Source organism: Cetorhinus maximus, unplaced genomic scaffold, assembly GCF_964194155.1.
Source record: "Cetorhinus maximus unplaced genomic scaffold, sCetMax3.hap1.1 HAP1_SCAFFOLD_215, whole genome shotgun sequence".
In the NCBI taxonomy this organism is placed as follows: domain Eukaryota; kingdom Metazoa; phylum Chordata; class Chondrichthyes; order Lamniformes; family Cetorhinidae; genus Cetorhinus; species Cetorhinus maximus.
This window is the reverse complement of record NW_027596187.1, coordinates 492,368-509,082: the sequence shown is the minus strand read 5'-3', so window position 1 is coordinate 509,082 and position 16,715 is coordinate 492,368. Positions and strand designations below refer to the sequence as shown.

The following is a 16,715-nucleotide window of genomic DNA, read 5'->3' as shown; positions in this document are numbered from 1 at the left end:
GCAAAAAAAAGAGGGTGTATGATGCATGTCAGGTAAATTCTTCAATTGAAATCAATCCAGTGCTGAAGTAAGAGCCAGCTACTGGAGGCTGAAAATGATCGAAAAAGAAAGGAGCACCTCCTTCCCCTAACTCCCTCACTCACCAAACTCTCACTTTACACTCTGTGCACCCGAATCAACACTCAATGCAGACAAGGCAGCACTGAGGAAGGCCCCTTTTTATGCTCCCTGAAAGGCATTTAAGCTTCTGAAAAGTAGTTTAGGCTAGCTACTTAATTAACTAGCTGCAGCTGCTCTCAAAGAGCTTGTATACCCCTGTTTTAAGGCTGCAATAAAATTCAACTTCTCTTAACTTAAGGAGCAATATTTAATTAATTGCTAAATTAAACAAAAAAACTAAACTTTAGATAGAAACCAACCCTTGTGTATATTTTATATTATATATAACATATAGAGCAGTGGGGGAGGATTTAATATATAAAATAAATATAAAATAACTGCATGAAAAATATATTAAAGTATAAAAATCATGAAGAGGCTTTGATCCAGTTCAATGCTGTGATCCGAGTAGAGAGTGCGACTGCCAGCAATGATCTTTCTCAGCATGGACAGTTGGTTGCAGCCCAACTGCTGGTAATAATTCTTGGGATCCTCAGCTGTGTGGTTCAGTATCCAGAGCGTCCGTTTCAAAGATTTATTGCTCAGGAGCTGATTGAGAACTCGAGCTACCCCAAATTGTGGTGACAAGCAATGTGGAACATGCAAACACTTAAAAGGTCTTAAACATTTTTGGATCACGGACACAAGGAAAACAGCCTTAATAAAATGAAAAGATTACATGGGAACAATGCAATATAGTCTATGAAATGAATAACCCAGTACCAGTAGTCACTTGGCAGTATAGAACGTGAGTATCGTTGAAAATAAGAGACATTCGGTTGAAGCTTTTCATCTTGCACTCATATGGATAGACACAAGAATACCACATTTCAAAGGGAACAGCAATTTATACTGTGTAAGAAAAAGGGCAAGTCAGCTCTGATTGGCTGAGACTTTGCCATGGTGAATGCACCTGGGAGCTATTGCCCCCCCCCCCCCCCACCCCCCACCACCACAACAATGCTTTTATTTATTCAAAAATGGTGCATTGCCTGGTCATATTCCTTTTGCCTGCAGAGGACAGGTCACTGCATACGGATATATGTAGCTCCCAGAAAGGATGTGTCAAAAGAGTTGGAAAGTCAGCCTGCTATTTCAAAAGGGGCATTTGAGCATCAGGCTGATAAGGAGGGGTTAATGACAAATGGGGATGAATAAAAGCCATCTGAAATTTAAAAAAAAAGAAAGACATGAGCAAGGTTGGGTAAAGCAGTTAGCAACTGTGCAGAAAGTTGTAAAGGAAACAATGGAAAGGAATGCCTTGAAGGAGCATGGCACAGCTGTATTCAATACTGATGTTGCAGAACTGCGAGGAACAACACAAGTTTGTGAAGATACATTAAAACATGAAAATAACAAAGTGATTGCTGTTACTGGAAAATAATTATCCAGAGCTAGAACGCAATGGGAGGACAAGAAGTCAAAATAGATTTCAGAAAAACCGCAAACTGACAAAAATGGTGTGTGGACATTCTTTGCTCAACATCAAAATGACATTAACAAAGTTCTTAAGCAGCTAAAACGGATCTTACTTGACAGAAAAATTAAATGCTTGTGCAAAAGGAGGCAGTGCCTCCCGGAAAGGAACACCGAAGGATTAAATCATGGAAACAAGCTTAAAGATAAAGGTGATCCTGAATTTAAACAAGAGGACGTGAATTCAATTGTTTTGCAGGGCAATTCGGATGTTTAGTTAGTTGAGTCTTTACTCACAGACTCTGAAATGAAAAAAAGCATGCAGACAAGGAAGAAAATGGAAATCAGAAGATACTGCTGTGAAGAGCAGAGAAAGATTGATTTATGTTAAAAGGCAGGCAAAATGTGTCTAAGACCTGGTTTTCTTTTCGAGAAGAACCAATGTAACTTTTGGAGATTTCGGGGTGGAGCTTGCTGATGGAAATAAGACCTAGAAGGCTTAGGTTGATTCAAATAATTTTCAAAGAACATTGGAAGTTGTGACTTGGTGTGGCCGGGAGCAGAGAGCCCACTTGATGGATGAGAGTAACTTGGGATTGCAATTGTAATGTTACACATCTGCCAGACATGGAGTGCACAGAAAAATGAAGTTGTAAGACGTATCTCCATTATGTTAACTTGTTGATAAGGAAATATCTTTTTTGTAGTTTGGTATATTAGTTGTCTGGTAAGTAATGCTTGACCTATGTTTATTTTAGTTTGCCTGTTACACTGAAAGTTTATAACGTGGAATTTTTTCCATTGGCTATTTCCCTCAATTTATTGGAAATTCAACTCAATTAGAAAAACTATCAGTCTCTACAGTGATCATAACAATATATATTAAAATACTATATATAACTTGTTTGAATCTCTCTCTCTCTCTCTTAAAAATGCTCAAATACTCTCTCTGTTTCTGTCTCCTTTATCTCTCTTGACACTCTTTCAGTCTTCACCTACCTCTAATCCTCACTCTCTCTCTCCTCCACTTTTCTCTCTCCCTCCCTCCATTTCTTTCTGTCTCTTTCAACCTCGCTCTCTGTCTATAATCTTTATTTATCTGTCTGTTTCTGTCTGTCTCAGTGTCCCCCTTCTCTCGCTCTCTCACTAAATCTCTCTCTCTGTTCCTTGCTTCCAACCTCTCTTTATCAGTGTATCTCTCCCCATTCTCCCTTTCTCTCTATCAGTGTCTCTCTCCCCATTCTCGCGCTCTCCCTGTTAGTCCCTCTCTCTCTTTCTTCCGCCTTCTCCATCTCTTCTTCAGTGTATCCCTATTCTCCCTCTTTTTGTCAGTGTCCTCACCTCTCTCTCTCCCTCTCAATGTCTATTTGTCTTTTCCACTTGCTCTCACTCTCTGACACTATCTCTCTCCATCACTTTGTCATTAATTTTTTCTCTCTTTCTGTCACTCTTTATCAGCCCCTACATCTCCCCCTCCCTCAGCTTTCCTCTATCCCTGTCAGTGTCTCTCCCTCCCCCTATTTCCCCCTCTCTGTCTTTCTCCTTTTCAGTCACTCTTTCCCATTGCTTGTATCACTCCCCGCTTCTCTTTTTTCCTATCTCTTTTCCTCTCTCCTAGTGACTGTTCCCTAATCTCTTCCCTGACTCTGTGACTTTGTCCCTCTCTCTGTGTCTTTATTTCTCTCTCTGTACCTATCTATTCCCCTTTCACATACTCCCTCCATTTCAGCCTCACTTTCTCTTCCTTTCATCACTCCCCTCTCTTTCTCAGCCCACCTCCCTCTCTCTCTCATTCTTTCTCCCTTTCACTCTCCCTCTGCTCCTGTGTCACACACCTTCTCTCTCTCCCTCTCTGCACTTGTGTCCAGGTTCTGATTACAGATTCCTCATGTAACAGAAGATTCCAGCACAAACACATTCATGCTGAGTACGCCCAGCATTTTGAATTTTTATCCATTCTTTCACCAGATGTGTATGCCGCTGGCTCGGCCAGCACTTATTGCTCATCCCTAATTGCCCTTTAGAAGGTCGTGGTGAGCCGTCATATTGAACAGAAGCTGTCCATGAGGTATAGGTACTCCCACGGTGCTGTTAGCATGAGAGTTTCAGGATTTTGACCCAGTGACTTTGAAGGAATCCAAGTTCCAAGTTGAGATGGTTTGGATCTTGAAGGGGAACTTGAACGCTGTGGTGTTCCCATGCATCTGCTACTCTTAACCTTCTAGGTGGTAGAGGTTACGTATTTGGAAGGTGCTGCCAAACGAACATTGACGAGTTGCTGCAGTGCATCTTGTAGATGGTACACACTGCTGCCACTGTGGGTCAGTGATGAAGAGAGTGAATGTTGAAGGAGGTGGATGGGGTTCCAATCAAGCAGGATGCTTTGTTCTGGATGGTATCGAGCTGCTTGAGTACTTTTGGAGCTGCAGGCATTCAGGCAAGTGGAGAGTATTCCATCACACTCCTGACTTGTGCCTTAACAATGGTGAACGGGTCTTGAGGACTCAGGATATGAGTTACTCATCACAGAATTCCCAGCCTGTGACTTGACTTTGTAGCCAAAGTTTTTATATGGCTGATCAAGTTAAGTTTCTGATCAATGGTAGGCACTGGCATGTTGGTAGCAGGGAATTCAGTGCTGGTAATGCCATTGAATGGAGATAGTTAGAGTCTTTAATGATGGAGAAGGTCATTGTCAGGTATGTTATCTGCAGCTTATCATGGCTGCAGGAGGACATGGACTGCTTCAGTATCTGACCATTACACAATGTTCAGTACTATCCCTGAACCCTGAGTGAACATCTTCAATTCTGACCTTCTGATGGAGGAGATGATAACAGCATCATCACCACCAGTGGCATTGTCACTGGCAGATACATGGTCATTACTACAGCTTCATTTTCATTCCAGAGACCCAGAGTAATGCTCTGGGGAACCGGGTTCGAATCCCACATTGGCAACTGGTGAAGTTTGAATTCAATAAAAATTTGGAATTAAAAGCTGACGATTGTTGTTAAAAATATCCATTAGGGAAGGAAATCTGCTGTCCTTGCCTGGTCTGGCCTACATGGGACTCCAGACCCACAGCAATGTGGTTGACTCTTAAAAATGCCCTCTGAACAAGGGCAATTAGGGATAGGCAATAAATGCTGGCCCAGCCAGCGATGCCCACGTCCCATGAAGGAAGAAAAAAAGTTTTTTAAAGCTAAAAAGACAGAATCATACAGACTTGAAACGTTAACTCTGTTTCTGTTTCCGCAGCTGCTGCCAGACCTGCTGAGATTTTCCAGCATTTTCTGTTTCTATTTGGCAGATACATGGTCATTATTACAGCCTTTAATTCTAAATTTATATCAGGATTTCATTTAATCAAGCAGTATCATGGCTTAAAAGCACTTCATTGTTTTTCAATGTGACCAACCAAGCTCCTCCCCTTCCCCACAAGTAAAATCGCTTTTGTTCATCGGAAGAACGAAGAAATGTAAATGCTACATGATAGAGCACATTTGATGTTTCAGCAAACACTGAAAATGCAGACATTGGCACTGAAAACAAAAGATAGAGTGCGATATGACAGATGTTGCTATGGACATTAATGATGAAGTATTCTGAATTTTGACAAATATTGAGCAAATAGATGTAGATGTAGGTTTTTACCCGAGGAATTTGAGAATGATGCTGAAGATGTAGAGAACGATTAATTAGGTTTGGGATTTTACAAATGTTTTCTATTAAGCTAGGGCCAAGTCAAGGGAAGTAATGCAAATAATAGCCAATTCGTCATTAATTACCAAAAACACTTTCACATAGCTAAAACCATTATTTGATCATTTCACTCCCACAATGTGAAGCAGAACCTAAGTTGATGCAATTATTGTAATACCCGAAAGTAGGTAGTTAATTAACTGTTTAATGAAATCTTTAGGATATTGAGTCCATGTATCTGTAGAGCTAATATTCAGCTTAATGCTTCATTTTTCTTTATATTATTTTTCAATATTATTTTTATCCTTCATCCCATCATTTCCAAAATGTACAACAGGTCGCCCAGGTTGTGTGAAATAAAATGAGAAAATACCAGAAATTCTCAGTGATGCAATTCTTCTCATCATTGAATGAATTGAACAATTGGAGTGAGGGGATATTTCAGCACATCCTTCTACTGCTCCCTGAACCTAGTCTGTGTCACAGCATAAATACAAGTATTTGTGCAGCAACTCAGGAGTTACAGCATGAAGCCCAATTCCTGCACAAAATGATGACCCAAATCATCCATCCAGTTCCAGGCAAATAAACCATGAACGTTGACCATAGCAGGATGAAATTTGCCCAAATAACAAACAGTAAAATGATGGGTTTCCTTTGACTCTCCATCTCTGAGTCTCTAGGACTCCCCCCAACTGCTGTGAGTCCGGAGTCTCCTGCGGGATCTGCTGGTCACTAAAATGTGCCTGACGGTGAAAACGTTGAGCAGCAGAATCAGGACAAATGGGACACACGGGGTTAGAACGTGATGGAAGAACTCAAATGATGCCCAGACTGGAGAGAGCACAATATCATTTGGTGCAAAGCAAAACCAGCGGTATTTCATCAGCAAGTACAGACCTGTGAATATAAATACCATGTAATGTTCCCAGAACCACTGTTGCCGTTTTCTCACTGCAATATTTACATTTTAGCTTCTGGAAAGAAGTGACCACAAATCGACCAAAGGTGAAAGCGACAGTGAACCAGACCACAGCTGCTGCATGAAGAGAAGCATCATGGATATTACACTGTGGGATGGACTTCAGGAAGCTAGACTGTTCCTATAAACAATAGAAATGTGCCTCAATATCATGTCGAGGATAAAGACCAGGAGATCCGCTGCTGCCATGGCCACCAGGTTCCGAGTGATACATTTGGAGAGACCACACTTTCCACGAGACAGCATAAAAATCGCCAATAAGTTAGCTGTGTGGTGGTGGGGGTTGGGGTGGGGGGGGGAGGTGGGGGTGGGGGGGGAATAAACATGGAAATTATAAATCAGGCTTCGAACAAAATTACCAGTTTGGTTGGTTACAATAAGATTTTTGAAAATCTCAATTAATACCCAGTTATGTATTGAAATGATTGTACCTGAAAAGCTAAACAGGGAGTTATCTGACAGAGTGGAAGATGAGAGATTAATTGACAATCAGGACCATCCTGAAATTGTTGAACTCATTGCTTATCATAATTCTCCCCTCCCTCCTTTCCCTGTCTGGTATAAAATCACTAAACACTCTCAGTTCTGATGAAATGCCACTGACCTGAAACCTTGTTCCGGAGGAATTCACTGCCAACTGTTGGCTGCAGCAAGGAGTGGGTGGGGGGAGAGGCGGGAGTGGGTGGGGGGAGGGGCGTGGGTGGGGGGAGGGGCGGGAGAGGGTTGGGGGGAGGGGCATGGGCGGGTGGGGGGTAGTGGTGGGCGGGGGGCATAGCCTCACTAGTCCCTTAAAAATCAAGAGGTGAAGACATGTTTCTGTAGATATACCTTCAGTTCCATGACAGGTAACATTTTATCAATTATTGTTTGATGAACGTTTAATTATAGCTCAAACTTGGCATGCATGTCCCACCGACCCCCTTCCCCCCCTACACTGGCCTGTGTCCTCCACAGAGTAGGAAGTGATGGGGGAGAGAAACCTTGGGAGACAGGGGTCAGGTGTAGGAGAAGAGCTGGGGTGGTGCAGAGTGAAGCCCGAGCGAGAGAAGCAGTGGGCATATGAGGAGCTTGGGATGTTGGGAGAGGAGCTGGGAGTGCCAGCAGTGTAACCAGAGGGAAGAGAGGAAGCTGGGATGAGAAGCCGGTTGTGCTGTGGGGGACAGGAGCCCATATTAGAGGGATGGGAGTGCTGCAGGGTGGGATGGGAGACAGGGATTGGAGGGGAACTGGCAGGGGAAAGAAATTGTGGGTGGGAGTGATGCCAGTGAGGAGGGGAGTGGATAGTGTGAGAGGGGGAAAGGAGCTGGGAGTACTGGAGGGAGCTTGCACCTGAGGGTGGAGCCCAGGGTGTAAATTCTGGACAATTGGCCCAAGTTGTTGACTGGCAGTTCCTGGTGGAACCATCCTCTGGAGCCCATTCAGGAGGAGCGCAACTTTTGGATATGAGCAGACGTGGGCTCCACAGAAGATCCAGTCTCATTGCATCTCTCAGTAGAGGAAACCTTCTCAGCTTTCACCACCATGGGGGCTTCAAATACAGGCCATCAGCTTTATTGCTCTCTCCACTGATACTTCCAGAGCTGCTGAATATTTCAGCAGCAATAACTTATACTAATACTACAGCGTTCATGTTAATATCTCGAGACATTTTGTTTCACCAGAGCAATATCAAACAAAATAGGAGATCCAGCCACATTGCACAATCCTCAATGAGATAACCAAAGGCTTGGTCAAAGGGCTTTGTGTATAAGGAATGTCAAAATGGAGGAAAGCGAGCTGGAGACGTGGAGGTGAACTTGGGGCCCAAGAAGCTGAAAGCTGAGCAGCCAATGGTGGATTGATTCAAATTGCCATTGCTAAAGAGGTCAGAATTAGAGGAGTGCAGATATCGCAGAAGGTTCTAGGACCTGGAGGAGATTACGGAGAGAGGGAATGGAAAGGCCAAGGAGGAATTTGAAAAACAAGATAATTTTTAATGTTCACACCGAAAGAGGTGGTGAATCAATAATGTTCGGTTCCTTTATAAAGTGTAGGTATGGAAATTGACCTTTGGAAACCAGGGGTAGGCACTCCAGAGCTGCCCCCAACCCACCCCTCCCGCTACCTCTTCCATCTTTGCAAAACTTCCCAGTAGTATCTGCAGGCTCTGCTCCACTTGTTGGTCATGTTGCAGACCCTGATGCACTGTGACTACAATCCCCATACCCAGAGATGTGTCACTAACCCCTCTGGTCTTCCTGAATGTATGCAGCAGATCACCGCACAACCTGCAGTAAAAACACCCACACCGCCTCCAGTAACCTTTGACCTACTTTTGCTATTGAAACGTCGCTCATCTGCAAGTTCAATGCCAGTCTCTTTAAAATAATGCTGGAAGGGGTTCTCTTGTGCTGTTGAATGCAAGTTCAGCTGAGAGTGACGAATACAGGCGTTTGGTGAATAGACACAGGCATAGATTTAAAGATGTGTGTGTATGCTAACGGAACTGCTCATTGACATTCAGACCTTTTTTATTTATTTGTTCATGGGATGGAGGCATCCCTGGCTAGGCCAGCATTTATTACCTATCCCTAATTGCTCCAGAGAACTGAGTGGCTTGCTAGGCCATTTCAGAGGGCATTTAAAAGTCACCAGGTATAAAGGGGATTAGCCTTATTGTCATGATTATTGAATTCAAAGTCTAAAAAATCTGGAAATAAACTTTCACCATCTGCTGTGCTGGAACTCGAACCCAGGTCCCCAGAGCATTACCTAGGTCTCTAGTCCAGTGACAATTCCACTATGTCGCCACCATCCTCCACACCATGTAGCCCCAGGCTAGTGACCTGTCCAACTTGGAGTTCTGAGCAGACCACGCCAGATTGGTTGACAGTGTGACTTGCAGCATTTTATTGATCGAGGTTTCTGTAGTACCTGCACTAATGGTGTGGTTCAGGTGAAAATCACAGCCAGGTAGGAATACAATGGGAAACCATTTTTCCCATCAATAATTTGAAAATTGAATTGGACAAAGATTTGCAGGGATGATGGATAGGTTGAAATTGGGGGAATGAAGCCAAGGGAAGATTTCAACACAAGAATGATGATATTAAAACTGGAATGCTGCTAGACTGGGAACAAGCACAGCTCAGGAAGCACAGAAATGATGGGTGAATGTGATTTGGTGTAGGTTAGGAGACAGGGAGCAGATTGTTAGATGAGCTATGGCTTTTGGATGTTTGTGACTGTGGAAATGGACAGGATAGCATTGGCATAGACCATTCCAGATTTAACAAAGGCATGGATGAGGGTTTATGCAGCAGATAAGCTGAGGCAGAGGACATTATTAAGGAGGCTTCAGGGGGCAGGATTGGTGAGGGAGAAGATATGGGATTGGACCTTAGCTCATGGCCAAAGGAGCCATCGAGGTTGAAAACATTGTGCTGCAGTGTCAGACATTAGCTAGTGGAAAGGGGTCCGGCAGGGTGAGAGTTGCTAGTGATTAGAGAGTGGAGTTTGTGACAGGAACGGAGACACTGGCTTCAGGTGACTCAAGATTTAAAGAACAGAGACAATAATACAGTGACACAAATGCTAAATACTTCCAGTGCTGGATATAAAACCAGAAAATGTTGTGTGATGGAACAGGACCAAACACATTTTATAAAAATGACCAGGAGGATATGTGTTTAAAATTAAGAAGTAGCAACTTCACGGTCTCATAAATGTCACACCTGATATATTTTGAGGAGTTACTAACAGACCACCTGGGACTGCACAGCCCAAATTCAAACGTGTGTTTGATAAACCAGGCCTGCCAGCAGAGTCAGAGAGTCTATGGAGTCAATGACCTCCCAAGCACCAGATCCTCAACCCCTTTGAACCCATAATGACTGAGACGTTATCAGCCTGGAACATGTTATGGCACAACCAATGGTAAATGTTTGAGTTGCTCAAATCCTAAAGGGGAACTTGAAACAACTGCCACAACTGTTTTGCAATTTGTGTAAATTTTGAGGTGCATGCCTTGAATTCAGTAGTAATAAGACCACTGAGTCTTTTAGGTTTCATACAAAACTAAATTAAACCTTTATTGATAGAAGAAATGATTTTAAGTACACACATAGATCTACAAATTACTACTATGATAGCTTCTAAATCCCATAGTTAATCTAACTCCCAGTTATACTTTCGTTAAGGCAACATTGAGACACATAGATTTAAAAGACCCAGGCAAAAAGACACGATACCCTGAGCAATCCAACTCAAAGTGAGTTTTCTTAACTTCAGTTGTTTGTAGACAGCGTAGATGCTGGAGGTTTTTCACACTTGATTTAGATCTCAGATTGCCTTCCTTTACACACAGCCTTCACCTCTTTATACACATTTTCCCCTTTGAATACAAATTCCCATCGTTTCACTATGTCTTTGGACTTTTACCTCTCTAATAATAAAATCCATCCAAGTACCAATTTTACCAGTAATATTTGGGAAAAATAAACACACTGTTTATTAAGATAAAAGCAAAACACTGTGGATGCTGGAACCCTGAAACAAAAACAAAAATAGCTGGAAAAACTCAACATCTGACAGCATCTCCGGAGAGGAATGCAGTTAATCTTCCAAGTCTGAATGACTCTTCATCAGAAACTTCTCCTGGCTTGGTGAAGCTTTTCACCTCTTCTTTTGAATTCAAGCTAGTCTGTTTTATTTAAAATGCAAAGGTTCCCTTTACACCTATGTTTGCCGACTTAACATTTCAAACCTAGCTTATCTTTTAACACATCAAAGACTTCAGACCAGCTGCCTTTAATTCAATGAAGTCACACACACACACATACACACACATGCAGAAACACAGACATAAACACAGACCCAATTATTACTCTACAATTAATTGCAATAACATTATGACAATTACTATATCTTCCTGACAAGCACAAAGTCAATTTCCAGACCCTGGATTAACATCGCATGTGCAGAAAGTGCTGCCACTAAGCTCTGAACCTGACCTCTGAGTTTCAGATATTGAGCGGTGGCTGGAGTCACTCTGGTGCATCCGTGAGGCTGAGAGCTACACAGATAGCACATTCAGAGAGGTGGTCACACCACAGCTGAGGGATCTGGAGACAGAGAAGGCATGGGTGACCACCAAGCTGTCCACGAGAAGTAGGCAGGTAGTGTAGGAGTCCCTGGGGCCCCGCTCACAAATTGGTTTTCCACTTTGGAAGCTTGTGATGGTGCTGGTTCTTCAGAGGAGTGCAGTCAGAGCCAGGTTTGTGGCACCACGAGCTGGTGCTGTAGAGGGGCTGTAGAGGAGGGGGTAAGAAGAAAGGAAGAGCAATAGTGATAGGGGATTCATTGGTTAAGGGAACAGACAGGCGTTTCTGTGGCTGTAGACGTGACTCTAGAATGGTATGTTGCCTCCCTGATGCCAGGTCAAGGATGTCACAGAGCGGCTGCGAACATTCTTCTGGGGGAGGGTGATTAGCCAGCAGTCATGGTCCACAATGGTACCGATGAGTTAGGTAGGAAGGGGGCGTGGTCCTACAGTCAGAATTTAGGGAGCTAGGTAGACAATCAGCAAGCAGGACCTCAGACTAATCTCCGGATTGCTCCCAGTGCCCCGTGGCAGTGAATGCAGAAATAAGAGGATAAGGCATACAAATTTGTGGCTGGAAAGGTGATGCAGGAGGGAGGGCTTTAGGTTCCTGGGACACTGGGACTGCCTCTGTGGGAGGTGGCACCTGTACAAGCCAGAAGGCTTGCACCTATGTCAGGAATATATAATAATTCCCATAATGTCATTGGAATTTATTGTAAAATAGAGTAAGAGTGGGATGTGTCTATGTGTGTGTCTATATGTATGTGTGTGTGTGAGAGAGAGACTTAATTGAATTAGAGATAGCTTGTCTGGGTGTTTTGATGTAAGAAGAGAAGTTAGGTCTGAATTATTAATTATATAAACATGGGAAGTTTAAATAAACTATAATGGCCGGAATTAAAAGGAGTGGCTATAATGTATACCTAGCTAGCTGAAGTAGTAAGAAATGTGTTTATTTATTTTTCCCAAAAATTACCGGTGGAATTGGGACCAGGAGAAATTTTTTATTAGTAGAGAGGTAAAGTTCAAAAGACATAGTGAAAGAATGGGAATTTGCTTTCGAAGAGGATAATATGTATAAAGGAGATAAGACTGTAAGAGAGGCAGCTTAAGATCCAACAAGTGTGAAAATCCTGCAGCCTGTATATACCAAACTGCTGCCTCCAGGGACTGAAGTTAAGAGAACTCACTTTGAATTCGACTTGTTCAGGGTTTCGTGTTTCTTTGCCTGGGTCTTTTAAAATCTGTGTCTTAATGTTGCCTTAATGAGAGTGTAACTGTGAGTTAGATTAACTAGGGGATTTAGAAGTTATCATAATAGTAATTTGAAGATCGATGTTTGTATTTAAAATCATTTCTCTTAATAATAAATGTTTAATTTAGTTTTATAAAAACCTATAAGACTTGGTGGTCTTATTACTGCTGAAGTCAAGGCATGCAGCTCGCAATTTATACAAACTGCAAAACAAGGTGTGGCAGTTGTTTTAAGTTTCCCTTAGGGATTTGAACAACTCAGTATTTACCATCAGCTTTGCCATAACACCTGAACAGAGCTGGGACTGAGTTCCATGTGGGGCGTTTTGCTAGTGCTGTTGGGAGGGTTTTAAACTAACTCAGCAGGGGTGCGGGAAGCAAGAAAAAATATTAGAGAGGAACACCAGGACGCACAAAATACTGGGAGGGACAAATAGCACTAATATAAAGAATAGCAAGTTAATAGGTGAAGTCATAGTGAGGGAGAAAGTAACAACATCTAAATGAGGGTTATTATGCATTTATGTGAATGCATGGAGTATAGTAAATAAGATTGGGGAGTTACAGGCGCAGATTGCCATGTGGAAATAAGATATTGTGGCGATAACAGAGACCTGGCTCAAGGAAGGACAGGACTGGGTGTTAAATATTCTGGGTACAGGGTGTGTTCAGAAGAGATAGGAAAGGAAGGAAAGGAGGAGGGATGGTGGTATAAGAACATAAAAACATAAGAACTAGGAGCAGGAGTCGGCAATTCAGCCCCTCGAGCCTGCCCGGCCATTCATTACAATCATGAGCTTATCTCATTTCGGCCTCAACTCCAATTCCCCGCCCTCTCCCCATCACCTTTCAATCCATTACTAATGAAAAATCTGTCTCCTCCTTAAATTTATTCAGCGTCCCGGCATCCACTGCACTCTGAGGTGGTGAATTCCACAGATTCGCGACCCTTTGAGAAAAGTATTTCCTCCTCATCTCCGATTTAAATTGGTTAAGGGGAGCATTGAATTGATGGAGAAAGAGGATGTTCCAGAGGGTTCAAGGGCAGAATCAATTTGGCTCGAGCTAAGGAACGAAAAGGGTGCAATCGCATTGCCCAGTGTAGTCTATAGACCGCCAACTAGTGAGAAGGACATAGAGGAACAAATCTGCAAAGAGATGCAGGCATTATAGAGTAATTATAATGGGTGACTTTAATTACCTGAATGTAGACTGGGGCAGTGGTAATTTAAAGGGCAGAGAGGGGCATAAGCTCTTAGACTGTGTTCCGAAAAACTTTTCTTTTTAGATTGGACATATACTTCTGTAAAGTATATGTCCAATCTAAAAAGAAAAGAGACACTGTTGGACCTGGTTCTTGGAAATCAGGTGGGCCAAATAGATCAAGCACCAGTGGGGAACATTTAGGAGACAGTGATCATTGTATTGTATGTTTTAATATGATGATAGAAAAGGATGAAAGGCAACCCAGAATAAGAATAATTCACTGGATGAGAGCTGACTTTGATGGGGCAGGAACAGAGCTGGGCCGGATAGACTGGAATGAAAGATTGGCAGGAAAACCTGGAGCTGAACAATGGGCTACCTTCAACAAAGAATTGGTTTGGGCACAGTCAAGGTATATTCCACTGAAAGGGAAAGGTAGGGCAAACAAATCCAGAACTCCCTGGATGAAAAATGAGATTGAAATTAAGATAAAGAAGGAAAAGTGCACTTATGACAGGTGTCAGGTAGAAAATACAATTGAGAACAAAGAGGAATACAGAAGGTTCAGAGGGGAGGTGAATGTTCAGAGGGGAGGTGAAGGTTCAGAGGGGAGGTGAAGGTTCAGAGGGGAGGTGAAGGTTCAGAGGGGAGATGAAGGTTCAGAAGGGAGGTGAAAGTTCAGAGGGGAGGTGAAGGTTCAGAGGGGAGGTGAAGGTTCAGAGGGGAGGTGAAGGTTCAGAGGGGAGGTGAAGAAGCATATTAGAAAAATGAAGAGGGGCTATGAGAAAAGATTAGCAGCCAACATAAAGGGGAATCACAAAGTTTTATATTGGCATATGAATAGTAAAAAATGGTAAAAGGAGTAGAGCCGATTAGATACCTAAAAAAGGATTTACACATGGACAAAGGAGTCATGGCTGAGGTGGTAAATGAATACTTTGCATCTGCTTTACCAAGGAGGTAGATGCTACCCAGGCCACGGTGACAGACGAGGAAACTCTGTCACTAGATGCGTTCAAAATCGATAAGGAGGAAGTGTTGAATAGACTGTCAGTACTTAAAGTTGACAAGGCACTGGGACTGGAGGAGATGCATCCAAAGATATTGAAGGAAGCGAGAGTAGAAATTGTAGGGGCACTGGCAATAATTTTCCATCTTCCCTAGACTCAGGGGAGGTGCCAGAGGACTGGAGAATTGCAAACATTACGCCCTTGTTCAAAAAAGGTTGTAAGGATAAGTCTAACAATTACAGACTAGTCAGTTTAACTCCAGTGGTTGGCAAGATTCTAGGAACAATTATTCTGGATGGAATTAGTAGTCATGTGGAAAAATGTGGGTTGATTAGGAAAAGCCAGTATGGATTTCTAAAGGGGAAATCGCATTTAACAAACTTGCTGGAGTTTTTTGAACAGGTAATGGAAAAGGTCAATGAGGGTAATACTGTTGATTGGCATACATGGACTTTCAAAAGGCATTTTATACAGGTACAAGCGAAAGTTAGTTTGTTGTAGGGAAGCCATAAATACTTCTTCCAGTGGTCGGGAATTGCCATTATATGGTGTAAGTTGAGGTTAAGTTATTGTAGGGAACCTATAAACTCACTTCCTATTGGTCAGCAGTTGCAAATCACAGAATATTTGGGAAAAGTTAGCAGTTGCATTTACACAGGTCCACAGACTTGGGCTGAATGTTGTAAAAGCTGCCTGCGAATAAGGGAGTAGCACTGCAGTTCTTCCATCTGCCAAGGGGTAGCATTAGTTTCAGGAGACTTGCTGAAAGGGGCTCTTGCTGGGACAGAGTTGGGAGTTACTAATTGTGCAAGTCGACGGGCAAGGTTTGGGATTGGCTGTAAGAAATCCAGATATATGTTCAGGGGTTGCCATAAGTAATCCGGTAGTGACTAATTCAATTGCCATACAGGTGTGGGGTTTCCCACAAGAAACCGAGATGTACATATTACTTTTGGGAAACCCAGAGGTGATTACAAGTTTGGGAATTGCCATAAGAAGTCCAAGGCACCTTTGTTAGATCAGTACTAGCGTTCAGTATGAGGACCAGAGGTAGCTGCTTTAAGGAGAAAGCGAAAGTGAAAGGTGCCCTCAATACTCAGCCGCAATTGTAGACAGAGAGTGAGGGAAAGAGAGAGACAGAAAAAACATTCAGCAAGTGGCTGTGAAATAGATAGACTGGGAAATTAGGAGTGTTAAAGCCGCAAAAGCTGTTTCTGTATGTATGTTAAAATTAAGTTGGATGAGGTAGAATCTTCAAGATTTTGTGAGTTAACAGATTGGTCTCAGGGACCAAGAAGAGAAAACTGCAGAAGGCACAGAAACCAAGAGAAGACCCTGGAAGTTGTGAGACCCCCTGGAAAGGCATTGGATCCTGTCATGCTCCGACTAGTAGAATGTTAAGTATTAATCTTTGTCATTCAGTAAACCTTGCCTGTTTGCACTCTATATCATTGATTGTCCTTTTCGGCAATAGGGTTATTCTCCTAGAGGAATTTCCTTACTCTGGAGTGTAGCACAGAGTTGAAATCTCAACACAGAACAGCGACAAGCTATCCCATTGATAACCCTCGTGGTGAAATCGCCGGAGGGTAACCTTTCTCCTTCTTTCTGTGTGGAAGGAGCAGCTACAGCAGCCAAGATTCCTGGTGGAAGTTTTCAAGACATGGTGCTGCTGAGGAACTGGAGACCAGGCACTTGAATGAGTGGAAAGTAAGGCGTCTTGCAACTTTCAATTTTCATCTGATCATCAATCTTGGGAAGATCATGGAAATAAGCCAGGCTCTCCACTTAGACATCTTCAATGATCTACAAGTGTTTCCTTTTCTAACATTGAATCTTCAAAAAGACTGCAATGTTAGTTCACCAGAGACAACTAGATGGAGTGAATTGAGCTTCGAAT

At 42.7% G+C, this 16,715-nt stretch overlaps 1 protein-coding gene across 1 annotated transcript in view; it reads left to right on the top strand.

The window, feature by feature from the left end:
* LOC144673049 (uncharacterized) overlaps nucleotides 1-16,504 on the top strand; it is a 71,094-nt gene extending 54,590 nt beyond the window's left edge. Inside the window, exon 3 of the transcript XR_013574245.1 lies at nucleotides 16,052-16,504. The gene's annotated coding sequence lies outside the window, so the exon portion shown is untranslated. The remainder of the gene's footprint in view (nucleotides 1-16,051) is intronic.
* Nucleotides 16,505-16,715: the final 211 nt, after the last annotated feature.